Source organism: Bos taurus, chromosome 2 (assembly GCF_002263795.3).
Source record: "Bos taurus isolate L1 Dominette 01449 registration number 42190680 breed Hereford chromosome 2, ARS-UCD2.0, whole genome shotgun sequence".
In the NCBI taxonomy this organism is placed as follows: domain Eukaryota; kingdom Metazoa; phylum Chordata; class Mammalia; order Artiodactyla; family Bovidae; genus Bos; species Bos taurus.
The window spans coordinates 99,270,234-99,285,129 of record NC_037329.1 but is presented as its reverse complement, the minus strand read 5'-3'; the positions used below and the strand labels follow the sequence as shown (position 1 = coordinate 99,285,129).

At 38.0% G+C, this 14,896-nt stretch overlaps 1 protein-coding gene across 6 annotated transcripts in view; it reads left to right on the top strand.

Moving 5' to 3' along the window:
• ERBB4 (erb-b2 receptor tyrosine kinase 4) overlaps nt 1–14,896 on the top strand; it is a 1,290,018-nt gene that overhangs the window by 1,222,732 nt on the left and 52,390 nt on the right. The gene's annotated exons all lie outside the window — the stretch shown is intronic.

Sequence of the window (14,896 nt, the reverse complement as noted above, 5' to 3'; positions counted from 1 at the left end):
AACCCCCAAGGTTCCTGAAAGTAAAGATATTACTAAGCAATTTGCAACACATGTAAGTAAGGTTGAATATCTGCAGATAATTTAACATCTAAAATTTTTAAAAGAAAGCAAAAAGCAATTATTCTACAATTAACAAATAAAAAAAAACAAAGGGACATTATAATAAAAATCATTATAAACAATGCAAATTTAATTCCAATAATATTAAACATATATTATCCTTTTTGTCTTTCTTTGCTTGTAATTGTAAAATGATATGTATGTGAGTATATTTATTATTGCTTTGAGTTCCTTCTCTCCTAATCTGGTGATTCAGTGGCAATAGAAAGAGTATGGATGAATAGATGGAGTAGAAAGAAAAGGTAATCAATCAGTCGACTATTATTTACTGACTGTCTAAAATGTGATGAAATTGGTAAATGGGAGGAGAGTCAAACTGAATTATGTCATCTCAGCAGGAGTACACCATTCACAGCTCCAAGAGTTCATAGTCCTTAAGGGTTTGCAGCAAAAGAATGAAAGGCAGTCAGATTAAATCTTTAGCTTTTAGATTTTGAACAAGCCAAAACATAGCTTTTTATTTCTACTCCTCTCTTTGGTACTTAATTATCTTAAAAAAATAGTTTTATAAACTAATCATGTCAGTAGATGAGTGCTTATTTGGGAATCATGGTTTTGAGGTTTTCTTCTACCTTTCGCCTGAAATTGATAACATTGTATAAGATGTTGTGTAGTATTTCTAAAGCTTAGCATAGAAGTTGCAGCCTAATAAAATATAAGTGGCATGTTCTTTCTGTTTTATAAAGGAACTTTGATTTAGCCATACAAAAGAAAGTTGTTTTATCAAAATTGATTATCTCAGGGCTAAGTTTAAGATAAATGGATAGTCAGGGACTACTATGGCAGTCGACTTCAGGGGGCGTGGGTTTGATCTCTGGTTAGGAACTAAGATCCTACATGCTCCTAGGTGTGGCCACACACACACACACACACAAAGATAAATAGATTGAGGTAGATACGGAAAATTGGACATTGTGAGGTCAGTTAATAGAGTGGCACAATCTAATTGGGAGTGAGGGAAGTCTTGTGAGGTAAAAGATACCTAATTGGTGATCTAACTGTGTGTTGTAATTTAACCGAGTCTGTGTGTGAAGCATAGTTGGAGGAGTATAGCAGTATGTGGTGAAGGGGTGTTCAAGGTAAGTAAGTGCAAAGACAAAGAAGTCAAGAGAATTTTCAAGTGGGTTTGGATCATAGAGTTCCAGGTGAGGAATTCCAAGAGAAGCAGTAGTGAGAAGCTGAGTCAACTTACTTGAGGACTTTGGGTGAGCGCCAAAGAATTGATGTTTTCCAACTGTGGTGCCAGAGAAGATTCTCAAGAGCCCCTTGGACAACAGGGCGATCAAACCAGTCAATTCAAAAGGAAATCAACCCTGAATATTCTTTGGAAGGACTAATGCCAAAGCAGAAGCCCCAGTACTTTGGCCACCTGATACAAAGAGCTGACTCACTGGAAAAGATCCTGATGCTGGGAAAGATTGAGGGCAGGAGGAGAAGGGGACGACACAGGATGAGATTGTTGGATGGCATCACCAACTCAACGGACATGAGTTTGAGCAAACTCCATGAGACAGTGAGGAATAGGGAAGCCTGGCGTGCTGCAGTCCATGGGGTCACAAAGAGTTGGTCACAACTGAGTGGCTGAACAACAACAGGAAAGAGAGAGAGATTATTCTCTCTGTTATGCACATGACAGCTTGTGTTCATGTGGGCACATGTGTTGAAGGGTAATGGAAGATGAAGAAATGATGAAAAATGCATAACGTCAAAGAGAAGAGAGCTAAGCAAAGAGGGAGAAATCAGTCTTTCATGACTATCTCTTGGACTAGCTCTGAGTTTTTAAGGAGTAAGGAGTTGAGGCTACTTGAAGAGGTTCTGAAGGGGTCTTTGAGACTACAGTCTCAACAATAGCTGTTGATAGAACTGGGGGCCAAATATGACACAGAGTTCAGAAGCAGTTGGCACATTTTGCCAAGACTGTGTGGAAGACAGCCATGCTCTGATATGGTGAGAAGGAGAGGATAGAAGAGCATCACTCACTGTTTGGAATTATCATAAGATGTAGCTCTTGAAGCACCAAGAAGTCACAGCCTGCACAAAGATAGCATTTCCACAGAAATTCCAGCTTAAGATTTAATGACTGCAGATATCATTGAAAATCCCTGGGAAAAAGAACCAAGAAAATATTTATGAACTTCTGGGAGTCTCCCTTGGGGAGCTCAGAAGTACCCAGAAAAGGCTTCAAAGGGGCAAGTAGCAACAGGTGCTCTGCAAGCAGATTGGGCCTAGAAACAGTGAAATTTGTGTCATTAATGTGATATCATGAGCTTCTGACTCTTTGTAACCCCACAGACAGTAGCCTGTCGGTCTCCTCTGTTCAAGGGATTTTTCAAGAAAGAATACTGGAGTGAGTTGTCATTTTCTCCTCCACGTGATCTTCCCAACCCAGGAATCAAACCCATGTCTCCTGTGTCTCCTGGATTGTAAGTGGAGTCTTTACCCTCTGACCCACGGGGGAAGCCCCATTACCCATATGTAGCCTCAGATCTATGAAGATGGCAGAAACTCAGAAGATAACTGCTTATCAGTTTAAATAGAGCCAAACCATCCTCATGTTATAGTTTTGTGATGATATCTGCTCCTTTTATAGTAATGTCAGGATAGAAAATGAGACAAGGTATAAAGCAGATGTGTCTTTCTCCTATGCCCTTACTCAGGGACTAAAGTCCTAGCATTCTGGCAGAGGGAGAGTATAAAGTTTCAAATAAGGAAATATATCAAAATGGGCTTCCAAATCAAGTGCAAGGGATTGGGATGAAAACTGGAAGCTATAGTTCAGATCCTTCTGAAGATTTTGAGGAGGAAGGACCCTAAGCAAGAGGAAAGCAGTCAGAGCAAGCATTGGGAAGTAGCTGGATGACTTGCAGAAGGGGGTGTTTTAGGACCACTATTTCAAATTTTAATTTCAAATTTCAATGTGCTGGGTAAGCATTTGCATAGATGGACCAGGTCCATTGGCATCCAAATAGAACAGAGGAAGAACTGAATTGAATGACATGTATTACATGTAGACACCAAATTTGCTTATATCATATGAGGACTTTTAGCATCTAGGAATTTTACTTTTTTTTTTCATAGGAAGATGCTTATTTAAAAATATTCAGTAGTTATAAATCAACTGCCTAGACTCATATGTAAATAAATCACAAAATAAAAGTTATAGTAAGTCTTTAGTTTTATATTGCAGCCAAAGTCTTTCTTTGTATAAGGATAACTCATAAAAATTTATATACTCGTCTTAAGAAGGAAACTATAGCATACATATTCCCACACATTGAACTTGATGGTTTCCAACCAGTCGCATGTGACTCTGTGAAAATAGAGAATGTTAGGAACGATCTGTTTGTGTTCAATGATAACTAAGGCATCAGACATCCAGTCACCTCCCTATAGTGTTCGAGAGTATTCGCACAATATGTATGCTCAGAGAAAGGCTCAGTTTCTATCTGTTGATCTAGAGGTTGCTGTATTAATAGGCTGCACACTTCATTGATTTTTAATTAATTTCTAAAGAGACACAAAGGATAACTGCTACAACCCACAGACATTTCCGTTCTCACTGCAATCCACAGCTTTATTGATCAGTTGCTTAAGGAGCAGAAGTAATCCATTTTAGGTTTACCTCTCTGAGAGAGTGTGGACACTACAAGATTCACTCCTCTCATTTGTAATCATATTGACAAGAGGTCAATCAGAGGGAAGAACCATAGCATGGTTAGTATTCTCTTGATCCAGACATGTGAGTTTTTTACTTGTAATTTATTTAGTAGGAAAGCAGTGGCTCCTCACATATATGCTTTTTAACATACTTTTTTATTTTATTGTTTTCATTTCTTTATTTCTTTAAGAGAAATTTTTTAGTCACAAGGAGACTGTTCTGCAAATTTTACCAATGGAAATTTTCAAAATCTTGGGAAAAGTGATGCATAAAATTTCTAAGAAATATTTTAAGAAATTGTAGGAAATGAAGGAAAAATTCTGTTACCCCTGCCAACCTCAGGAATCTTTAAATAGTGTCCTCATCCACTTTCCTTGGTGTTCAAATATTACTATCTGGAAGTGAAATGGAGTGAAAGTCGTTAGTTGTGCTCAACTCTTTGCAACCCCATGGACTAAACAGTCCATGGAATTCTCTAGGTCAGAATACTGGAGTGGGTAGCCTTTCCCTTCTCCAGGGGATCTTCTCAACCCAGGATCAAACCCAGATCTCCCACATTACAGGCTGATTCTTTACCAGCTGAGTCACAAGGGAAGCCCAAGAATACTGGAATGGGTAACCTATCTCTTCTCCAGCAGATCTTCCCAACCCAGGAATCAAACTGGGGTCTCCTGCATTGCAGGCTGATTCTTGACAAACTGAGCTATCAGGGAAGCCCTATATTACTATCTGGGATTTGGCTTAATTGTTTCAGGGTTTGTTTTTGCCCTATCTTAAATGTCACAGATTTTTACATTTGTTCTACTTACAGTGCAAAGAAAAAGCTACTGCCTGGACAGCCTTTTAAAATTTGGTCTTATTGTTTATTTAATCCAACCACAAATATATATAGAATACCAGATAAATGCCAAGAAATCTTCAAATTGTTGAAAGTACATAGTTGAATTCACAAACGTTGGTTTATGAAGTGCCTCCAGAAGTACTCTCTTAGGAAATCCAGAAAAACTAGTTTGTTTATAAGTTTTAAATGAGTATTATGTACAGAAATTTCTCTTTATTGAATTACAGCACTTATTATATACCTAACAACCATTCAGTTGTATATACTGTCTTTTGTTGGTTTTATGTACGGTTTTATATAGTTTATTAACATACATGGTCATAGGGTGTGATGATTAAGATTGTTGCCTTTGAAGTGCTTGCAGTCAAATCTGGGTTCTTCTAGGCTTTGCCATACACTCTTGGGAAAGTATTTTACTTCTTTATGGATCAGCTTCCCTATCTTAAAATAGAAATAATAGTAACACAGGTCTAATTGAGTTCTTGTGAATTCCTGTACATATGCACCTAAAACAATCCCCTGGCCTTGAGTGTGTATGTAAATGTTAACTATTTCATAGATACAAACATTTATAATGATAATATACCCACTTACATTTTGTCCTTCCCATATGATTTTAGTGTTCTCAATCAACAAGAAATCTTTCCATGTTGTATCTTCCACAGTGACTATTATTGTTTGTCTAGATTCTTCTGTATTTAAATTAGTACTGAAGAGAAGATAATTTATGTTGTAAAGCAAATTTATAGCATTTTAAAAATAGTATTAATGGTTAATTCAGTCTTATTTGCAGTGTCAAGAATATGGAGGTAAGTTTGGTATCCAGGAATAGACGGTAACAATGCTATATATGTGTTTATGTTTGTGAGTTTGTATATGTAATTTAGTGCGACTATGAGAACTAGATTATGTAGAGCAGCATGTTTGAATCTAAAGTAAAACATGATCCTGTTTAATATATGATATTATTTATATATTAGAAATGACACAAAACACTTGTTAGAAAATACAAATAAGACAAAGTAAGCATACACAGATTGAAAGGATATGTATTAAAAACATTATTGTGGATATTTATGAGAAGGCAATGGCACCCCACTCCAGTACACTTGCCTGGAAAGTCCCATGGATGGAGGAGCCTGGTGGGCTGCAGTCCATGGGGTCACTAAGAGTCGGACACGACTGAGCGACGTTACTTTCACTTTCCACTTTCATGCCTTGGAGAAGGAAATAGCAACCCACTCCAGTGTTCTTGCCTGAAGAATCCCAGGGACTGGGGAGCCTGGTGGGCTGCCATCTATGGGGTGGCACAGAGTTGGATACGACTGAAGCGACTTGGCAGCAGCAGCATGATGAATAAGAAATGGAATTGAGATAGAGGATAGAGGGAAACAATAACAATAGTGTGCATGAAATTATAGAGTTTGGTTAGCTTAAAATTCTGAATACTTGAGATCATAAAGGAAAAACAGTCACACACATTGCCTTAGGTTGGCTCCTAGAAAACAGTCTCTGAGAAAAGTTTTCATGTAGCGAGTTTGCATAAGTATTCTCAAGAACAACATCTATCAGACAGTGAAAAATCAACATGAGGTAGAAGGAAAAGCTCAACTATGATAAAACTGCAACAAAGGAATAATTTGATCCCATAATGTGTTCGGGAACTAGAATAGCACTTCATAGTTGTCAAGAGGAGGTATGGCCTTTGTAACTCAGCATCAGCAAATTACTGGTTATGGTCTGCCTCCCATGAGAGGGTGAAACCCCTGGCAGAGCAGCATCCTTGTAGTTGCGTTGTGGGGTCACTGCTCCAAAACAAAGGCAGCTGAGGTGAAAACCATCAGCAGTCAACATTCCCAGAGGCTGAGGTTCTGAGAACTTGGGCATGAAGAGGTTTCTGGGTGCCACACCATAGCATCTACTACATGCATGTTTGTGTACACACACACACACACACACACACACATGCACAAACATATTATTGGAACCAAATTTGATAACTATTTCAAATAGCAACAAATAATGTTTTCATCACACACTATTAAAATAACAGAAATTCAGTTGTCCTCAATATTTCAAAATCATCTTAAGAACTGCAACCTGATCAAGTCTTGTGAAGATCATAGGTGCAGTTGGAAAACATGAAAATTAAACTTGAGTATCAATGCCAAGCCAGTCTGGGACAACCATGTGAATCTGCTTTTCTTCCTTTGAGCAGAATAATAGGAAGAACATTCAGGGGCACATAGAATGAAAAACAGAAGTTGCCACACCCAACAGTGCTGAGTAGCCAGTAGGTATTTTAACCGGCTGCCTTTTCTTTCCGTTATAGTGGTATTGTATCTTTCATAAAATGGATGGATTTGAGATTATTTATTTAACACATGGTATTTTAGGATATTGAATGTTCTAGATGTTTTACAAATATTAAGGTGTTGGATCTTCAAGACAATCCTCAGGGTAGATACTATTATTATCCCCATTTAGTGAAAAAAGAAAATGAAACACAAATAAATTGACTAAGGTCACACAAATAGTCAGTAGCCAGGGTTTAAACATTGGGTTGCACTAAACTGGTTTTTACTAAATTGTATTCATGGTTCTCACTAAACATTTGAAGTGAAACAGCTACTCTTCCTCTTTCTTTACTGTTCTCTGTGTCTATTATTGGCCACCATTTAATATTTTAGATGGATGTATTTTACAGTCCCATCTATCATGGAATAAAAATTTAAAGCTAGAAGACACCTCAGAGATCATTTAGGCCAATTTGTCACTTTTATAGAAGAGGTGAATTGAGTATCTGTGGCCATAAACCTTGTGAGCAGCCTGTCTGGGACTTCTTTCTTGCAACGCTCAGTTCTGTGTTCTTTCTACTGTACCGTGAACCAGCTTTGGCTGGTTGAAAAAGACTTAGTTGATTCAGTTACAGAGCCACCTTAGTTTCACTCCATGCGCTATGTGGATAAAGTTAGCACTTCATCCAGAAAGGTATTTTTCTTCCCTTGAACATGCTCATATCCTTTGCCCTAACAGTAGAGAGCATTAGAGTTCGATTTTTCTTTTTTCGCTCAGGGATAGAATTGCTTTGAGAAGAAAGGGTGGAAAAGAGGAGCAGTTCTCATTTGAAGATAGCTTTCTTGAAGCTCCCTGTTATTAAGAAAGCTTCAGGTTATTAGAATGAAATCAGAAAAAAAATGTACTCTTGCTAACTCCAGAGATTAATGCCTGTGAGAACTGACTACAGCTTAAAAATTTTAGCTCCACGCATGTGTTTGATGAAATTGTCGCCTGGCCTATATGTGGGAAGCAAATATTTATTGTCAGAAATAGTCTGGTTTCTCTTGACTTCCGTTAGCTTCCTGCAGCTGGGAAGAATAGATTGTAACTTTGGATTAAAGCATAATAATGATGCATTTTTTCTAGCCAGCTGTGAGTCAGACATCATAAGATTAAAAAGGTCATTGCCAATACTTCATCAACGCCAATACTTTTAAATTGTCAGTCCCTGATTTTTTTCCAATAGAGTAGTTTATATGAGTCAGTTCTAACCTGAGATTAAAACTTTAAATTCAATTATAATAAGATTATCCTTGGATTTTGTATTAAAGTGCATTCCTGAAAGTCAAGAGTAAAATTTAACTTTCCCCAGTGAGCTTGTGTTTATTGACACATATTTTAAGAGGTAGGAGCAAAATATAAAGTCTTTGGAAACACATTACAGCATTCAGAGCACGTATGAAAATGGTGAAGTTCTGAATGGTTTGAGTGATAGTAAATTCTGAGTAGTTTGAGTAAAATCAGAACTGCAGCACTTGGATCAAGGAGTAGAAAAAAAAAATGCCCCTAAAAGGTACGTGCTAAGTCGCTTCAGTTATGTCTGACTCCATGGACTGTAGCCTGCCAGGCAGTTCTGTCCATGAGGATTCTCCAGGCAAGAATACTGGAATGGGTTGCCATTTCCTTTTTCAGGGCATCTTCCCAGGGATTGAACCAGTGTCTCTTATGTCTCTTGCATTGGCAGGTAGGTTATTTATCACTAGAGCCACCTGGGAAGCCCATGCTTAAAATACCTCTACCCAAAATATCCCTAAGTGCTGAGTGATAAAAGGCAAATACTTGGGTACAGAAAATATACTATTTTATTCACTCAAGGAAAACATCCTGCAGCATTGAAAAGTTTTTGACCTATTCTGTTTATAACTTTTATCTTCACTAAATTCCTGAATCTATGATATATTTATGGAAAGCACCAGATCTTTTATTAGATTCCTTAATGTTTCCTTCTCCTTATATGACAGCACCCTCAGGTGAACTGTTATTAAAATAGTATTTTGGACAGTAATTATTCTGAAATTTTTAGCCACACATTATTCATGATGGGAAGTTATGGGTATATATATATCAGCATTTGCAAACATTTATTGAACACCCACTGTGATATATTAGTTGAAGCTCACAGATTTTCTAAAATGGGCAATTCAAGTGAATGAGGGTAAATGATTCTTATGCACTGGAACTGTTGATAACTATCAGTGGAACGACATAGTTTGTTCTATACTTACTACGTATACTACTACTACTACTTAAGTAGTAACTTAAGTACTTTACATGCTATTTGATATCACAACAACCTTTGTGATAGGTGCTATTGTGGCTGTTTTAGAGAGGAAGAAGGTGAGAGAGAGAGAGAGGTTAATCAACTCATTAGAGTCACATAGCTAGAATATGGCAGAGCTCTGGATTCTAGCCAAGCAATCAACTCCAGAATTTATGCTAAAAGCCACTCCACCATCCTACATACCCTGTGACCATAACAAGAATTAAGTTTCCAATTTACACAATTTAACTTCTTGCTAAATTATAAGAAATTCTATAATTTAACAGTTTTAAATATAAAAGAAAACATGTCAGTCACCTTCATTATGCACTGAAATTCACAGAAACATTTGATGATATATTTTTTCTGCAGAAGTACTAGGATCTTTTAAAACTATATGACATCACTATGTACATTAATTTCTGTATGCCTACTCTACCCAGTGATCCATTAAGAGAGGAGGTGGGCTTAAATGTGCAGACTTTGAGTCCCACACCAAGGGACCAAACCCCAGTTGTACCACTCATTAGATACATGACTTGGAGCAAGTAACTTGACCTCTCTTATCAGGGTTTTCTCATATTTAGAATAGGGTATAAGTAGTATGTCTCATGTTGTTTAGGTGTTCAGTTGTGTCCGACTCTTTTGCAATGCCATAGACTGTAGTCCACCAGGCTCCTCTGTTCAGGGGCTCTCCCAGGCAAGAATACTGGAGTGGATAGCTGTTTTTCTTCTTCAGGTGATCTTCCCAACCCAGGGATCAAACATTCATCTCCTGCCTGTGTCTCCTGCACTGCAGGCAGATTCTTTACCGCTGAGCCACTAGAGAAGTTAACCGACCAATGTAGACATGTTTAGTTTAATGCCTGCCATGTTCTAAGAACTCAGTCAATATTAGCTGAGGCTGTTGTCAGTGTTAGTATTCCTATTATATAGTCCACCTGAGCTGGCAGGGCAAGGACATGGGAGTTTCTACAGGGCAGAGTAAGAGGTTCCTTTTCAACCAAAGCAATTCAGTTCAGTTCAGTCACTCAGTCGTGTCCGACTCTTTGTGATCCCATGGATGAAGCACACCAGGCCTCCCTGTCCATCACCAACTCCCGGAGTTTACTCAAACTCATTTCCATTGAGTCGGTGATGCCATCCAACCGTCTCATCCTCTGTCATCCCCTTCTCCTCCCACCTTCAATCTTTCCCAGCATCAGGGTCTTTTCAAATGAGTCAGCTCTTCGCATCAGGTGGCCAAAGTATCGGAGTTTCAGTTTCAACATCTGTCCTTCCAATGAATATTCGGGACTGATTTCCTTTAGAATGGACTGGTTGGATGTCCTTGCAGTCCAAAGCAATATCCCTCTATTATCTTCAAACTTCAAGAGACTTCGGTTTATTTTTGTTACTGATATTTCTAATAACTGTCTGCCCACTTAATTGCATCATGCTCTGGTTTAAGGAGTGATTTTATTTTGAAGGAATCTAGAAAAGAATGTGATTCTAATGAGATCTGGTAAGAAAATCTTGTTCCAATGACTGTGATGTGAAGAAACCTATTGTGAAAAATCCACAGATTTCAACACTCTTATTCAGAACCTGAAATTAGAACTAAGGTGGCAGTCATGATTAATAAGTTGAAAGTGTTCATTTGTATGATGATCTTCCATAGTTACAAAGCAACAATTCAAACATATTTTGATGATTTGATAATGAGACAGATGCTTCTGTTTTTATCTCTTATAATCATGGTCAGATAGCTAAGAAAAAAAGTAGAGATTACCATCTGGTTTCCTGAATTTAGTTCTCATTATTTTGAAGAAAATAATTTTTTTTTTTACAGACAAATTGTATTGAGGTTCAGGATAGTCTATCACCTGCTGAGGCTTTATGTATAGGATTTCAAAGATCTTTTGGAATTTTGGGGCTTTGCTTATACACTCAATGTGTCATTAAAATCTTAAGTTTCTTATTGAATATTAGTTCCCTACTAGTAGAATATATATTTCTTACATATATTTACATTAGGATAATATCTAGTTAAAGGAATCATTATCCACCTAAATTACAAAAGCACAGGCTTATTCTCAATTTACTCTCTTCATCATTGTACAGTTATTTACCAAGGATGGTTATTTTATCAGTGTACCCTGAAATTGTTCTCTCCCTAGTTCCTTCTGGCCTAGTTTATTTGAAGAGTCAGACATTCATGCATATAGGAGCTGGTGACTATCATAAACAAATAAAGACTGAATTCTTGAAAATAATAGTGAGTAGTAGGATCCTAGCAAACTGGGGATCAAATGCCCTTAAAGAGCATAGCCAGTAACCAACTAAAGAAGATCTATGAAACTCATTCAGTGTCGGCATACAAAAATGGAATAGCTCATGGATGGTCAGTTTACAACCTTTATTTTGCACTCTCCTCACTTTTCTCCTGTAATGTGGCAGTGACTCCTGACTTTAGCTATAGTTGTATGTAATCCAGCCTCTATACTGGCACCAGGTGGTATTTTTTAGGCTCCAGTGATAATTGTGTCACTCTCCTCTTAAAAAAAAAAAAAGAGGTCATCACCACATCGAATGCTGCATAAAATGCAAAGGTCAAATTCTCTACCATGATTTATAAAGGGTCCTTCTTGGATCTAGCCTCTTACTCTATTTTCAGTCTCATCACCCACCATATGCATAATACTTCAGAAATACAAAGTTATGTAACTTTGTCCAAGCATGCCACGCTATTGATTCTCCTGTGCTTGTTCTTACTGCAATTTTCCCCCTACCTTGTCCAACTGGTGGACAACCATCCTTAAAGCTTTACTTAGGCCATAGTACCTCTCTGAAGCCTCCCTGCTCATGCACACTTGCTAGACTATACAACAGATGGTCCTCAAAATACAGCTCTCCTTAGGTGCCTTCCACACGTCACCAATCTGGTCAAGTTTTACTCCATATCTGCCCACTTTATTAATTAGCTTCTATCCTCTAATGCACAAACCTTCTCTGACTCTCTTTTGTCTTTCTGGTGTCTCGAAGAGTACTTGGCATATAGTGTGTTCTGTCATTGTGTGTGGATCTGAATATCAACTTCTTTCTAACATGCTTTCCATATTCTGTTATGAAGATGATAAGAAAAAGAATGATGAATGTTTTTGTGAACACTTCGTACAGGGACAAAATTATCAAACAGACTTTATCTCCAAGGCAATGACTGTTTTTATTAATCCTTTAAAGCATGCAGGGGTTTTATGTTCTCATGTTCACTTTATTCTAGAAATCTCCAAGTTGGCATGATCAAGGAGAAGGCACTGTTTAGGAAAGAGGACAAAGCTCCCATAAATCCCAGTTGTGGATTGATTTCAGAAAACGCTAGTACATATGATGTCACCCAACTGCTGACTGATTGGACCATATCAGGCAGTATCTGCCTGGTTGTGTTTAATGGGCATTTATGTAGTGCTCGGCTCATGATGCTGCTTGAAGCAATATTCTCTTTCCACTACACCGAGTACACGGAGTATACGGTTCATAATTTTTTGACCTCTCTGATTTATATGTCTGTTTACCACAGCTTTTGTTTGATATCAGAAACCATTAATCCTTCAAAATCCTGCAATTGTAATGTTAACTGCCAGCAGCATTGATTTGCAATTGGCATGAGAGTATGCTTCAACCATTTTATAACACTTCTGATTTGTTCTTACCACTGAAATCCTCCAATATAGAATTTTCCCTTACTCTTCAACAAAAATATGCTCACTCAAACAAAAGATGAGCACTCTAATATAGACCTTTGAGTGCATTTCCTTAGTTTTACTTCAACCTTTCAGTTAGACTAGTGTTTCATGACTCTTGGTTTCCCTATTGATGAAATACAATGAATAACTATTGTTTCTGGATTATTTTTTACTTGTCCGTAATCTAATATACATGATATGTATACATATAACACATATGCATGCATGTGTATGGGCTTCCATGGTGGCTCAGTGGTAAAGAACATGTCTGCCAATGCAGACAATGTGGGTTCAAGATGATTGAGTCAGGAAGATCCCTGAAGAAGGAAATGGCAACCTGCTCCAGTATTCTTGCCTGGGAAATCCCATGGACAGTGGAGCCTGGCAAGCTACACTCCATGGGGTCTCAAAACACTCAGACATGACTTAACAATTAAACAACAACCAAGAGTACATGTGTATATGTACATATACATATGTGTGTGTATATATTGGGGGAAGATCCAGTTACATCTCTTGTTGGCAATCAGCAATACACTTTATTTTTAATTACATATATGTTTTATGAAGAAAATATATTAAAGGCTAATTTGAAGGTCTTTATAAATGATGTACTTTCACTTGTGAATTCTCACAGTGACTACTAATGTCATCAAAACCAATTTTTAAATTAGAGGCTTTTAATGCCCCTAGGGTATATTTCATTTTTTGCATAATTAATAAGAATAAGGGCTTCCCAATTGGCACTAGTGGTAAAGAACCTGCCTGCCAATGCAGGAGACACAAGAGATGTGGGTTTGATGCCTGGGTCAGGAAGATTCCCCTGGAAGAGGGTATGGCAACTGATTCCAGTATTCTTGCCTAGAAAATCTAATGGACAGAGTAGCCTGGTAGGTTATAGTCCATAGGGTCATAGAGATTTGGACATGACTGAAGCGACTTAGCACGTACGCAATAAGAATAATATAATTCTCAGCCTTGATAGAATCTATAATGATGATTTTGCCTCCATTAAAACTTTATATGAAATACTTTTGAAAAGTATGGACAGCTGAATTTGTTTTGAGTGGGTGTATGGGGAAAGATGACATGAAACAAGATATTGAGAAGAAAACAAAAATATGTGGGTCAGTCCAAATACATTTTCAGTTCAGTTCAGTTCAATTCAGTCGCTCAGTCGTATCCGACACTTTGCGACCCCATGAATCACAGCATGCCAGGCCTCCCTGTCCATCACCAACTCCCAGAATTCACTCAAACTCACATCCATCGAGTCGGTGATGCCATCCAGCCATCTCATCCTCTGTCATCCCCTTCTCCTCCTGCCCCCAATCCCTCCCAACATCAGGGTCTTTTCCAATGAGTCAACTCTTCGCATGAGGTGGCCAAAGTATTGGAGTTTCAGCTTCAGCATCAGTCCTTCCAATGAACACCCAGGACTGATCTCCTTTAGGATGGACTGGTTGGATCTCTTTGCAGTCCAAGGGACTCTCAAGAGTCTTCTCCAACACCACAGTTCAAAAGCATCAATTCTTCAGTGCTCAGCTTTCTTTACAGTCCAACTGTCACATCCATACATGACCACTGGAAAAACAATAGCCTTGACTAGACCGACCTTTGTTGGCAAAGTAATGTCTCTGCCTTTGAATATGCTATCTAGGTTGGTCATAACTTTCCTTCCAATCAGTAAGCATCTTTTAATTTCATGGCTGTAGTCACCATCTGCAGTTATTTTGGAGCCCAAAAAAATAAAGTCTGACACTGTTTCCACTGTTTCCCCATCTATTTGCCATGAAGTGATGGGACCAGATGCCATGATCTTCATTTTCTGAATGTTGAGCTTTAAGCCAGCTTTTTCACTCTCCACTTTCACTTTCATCAAGAGGCTTTTTAGTTCCTCTTCACTTTCTGCCATAAGGGTGGTGTCATCTGCATATCTGAGGTTATTGAGA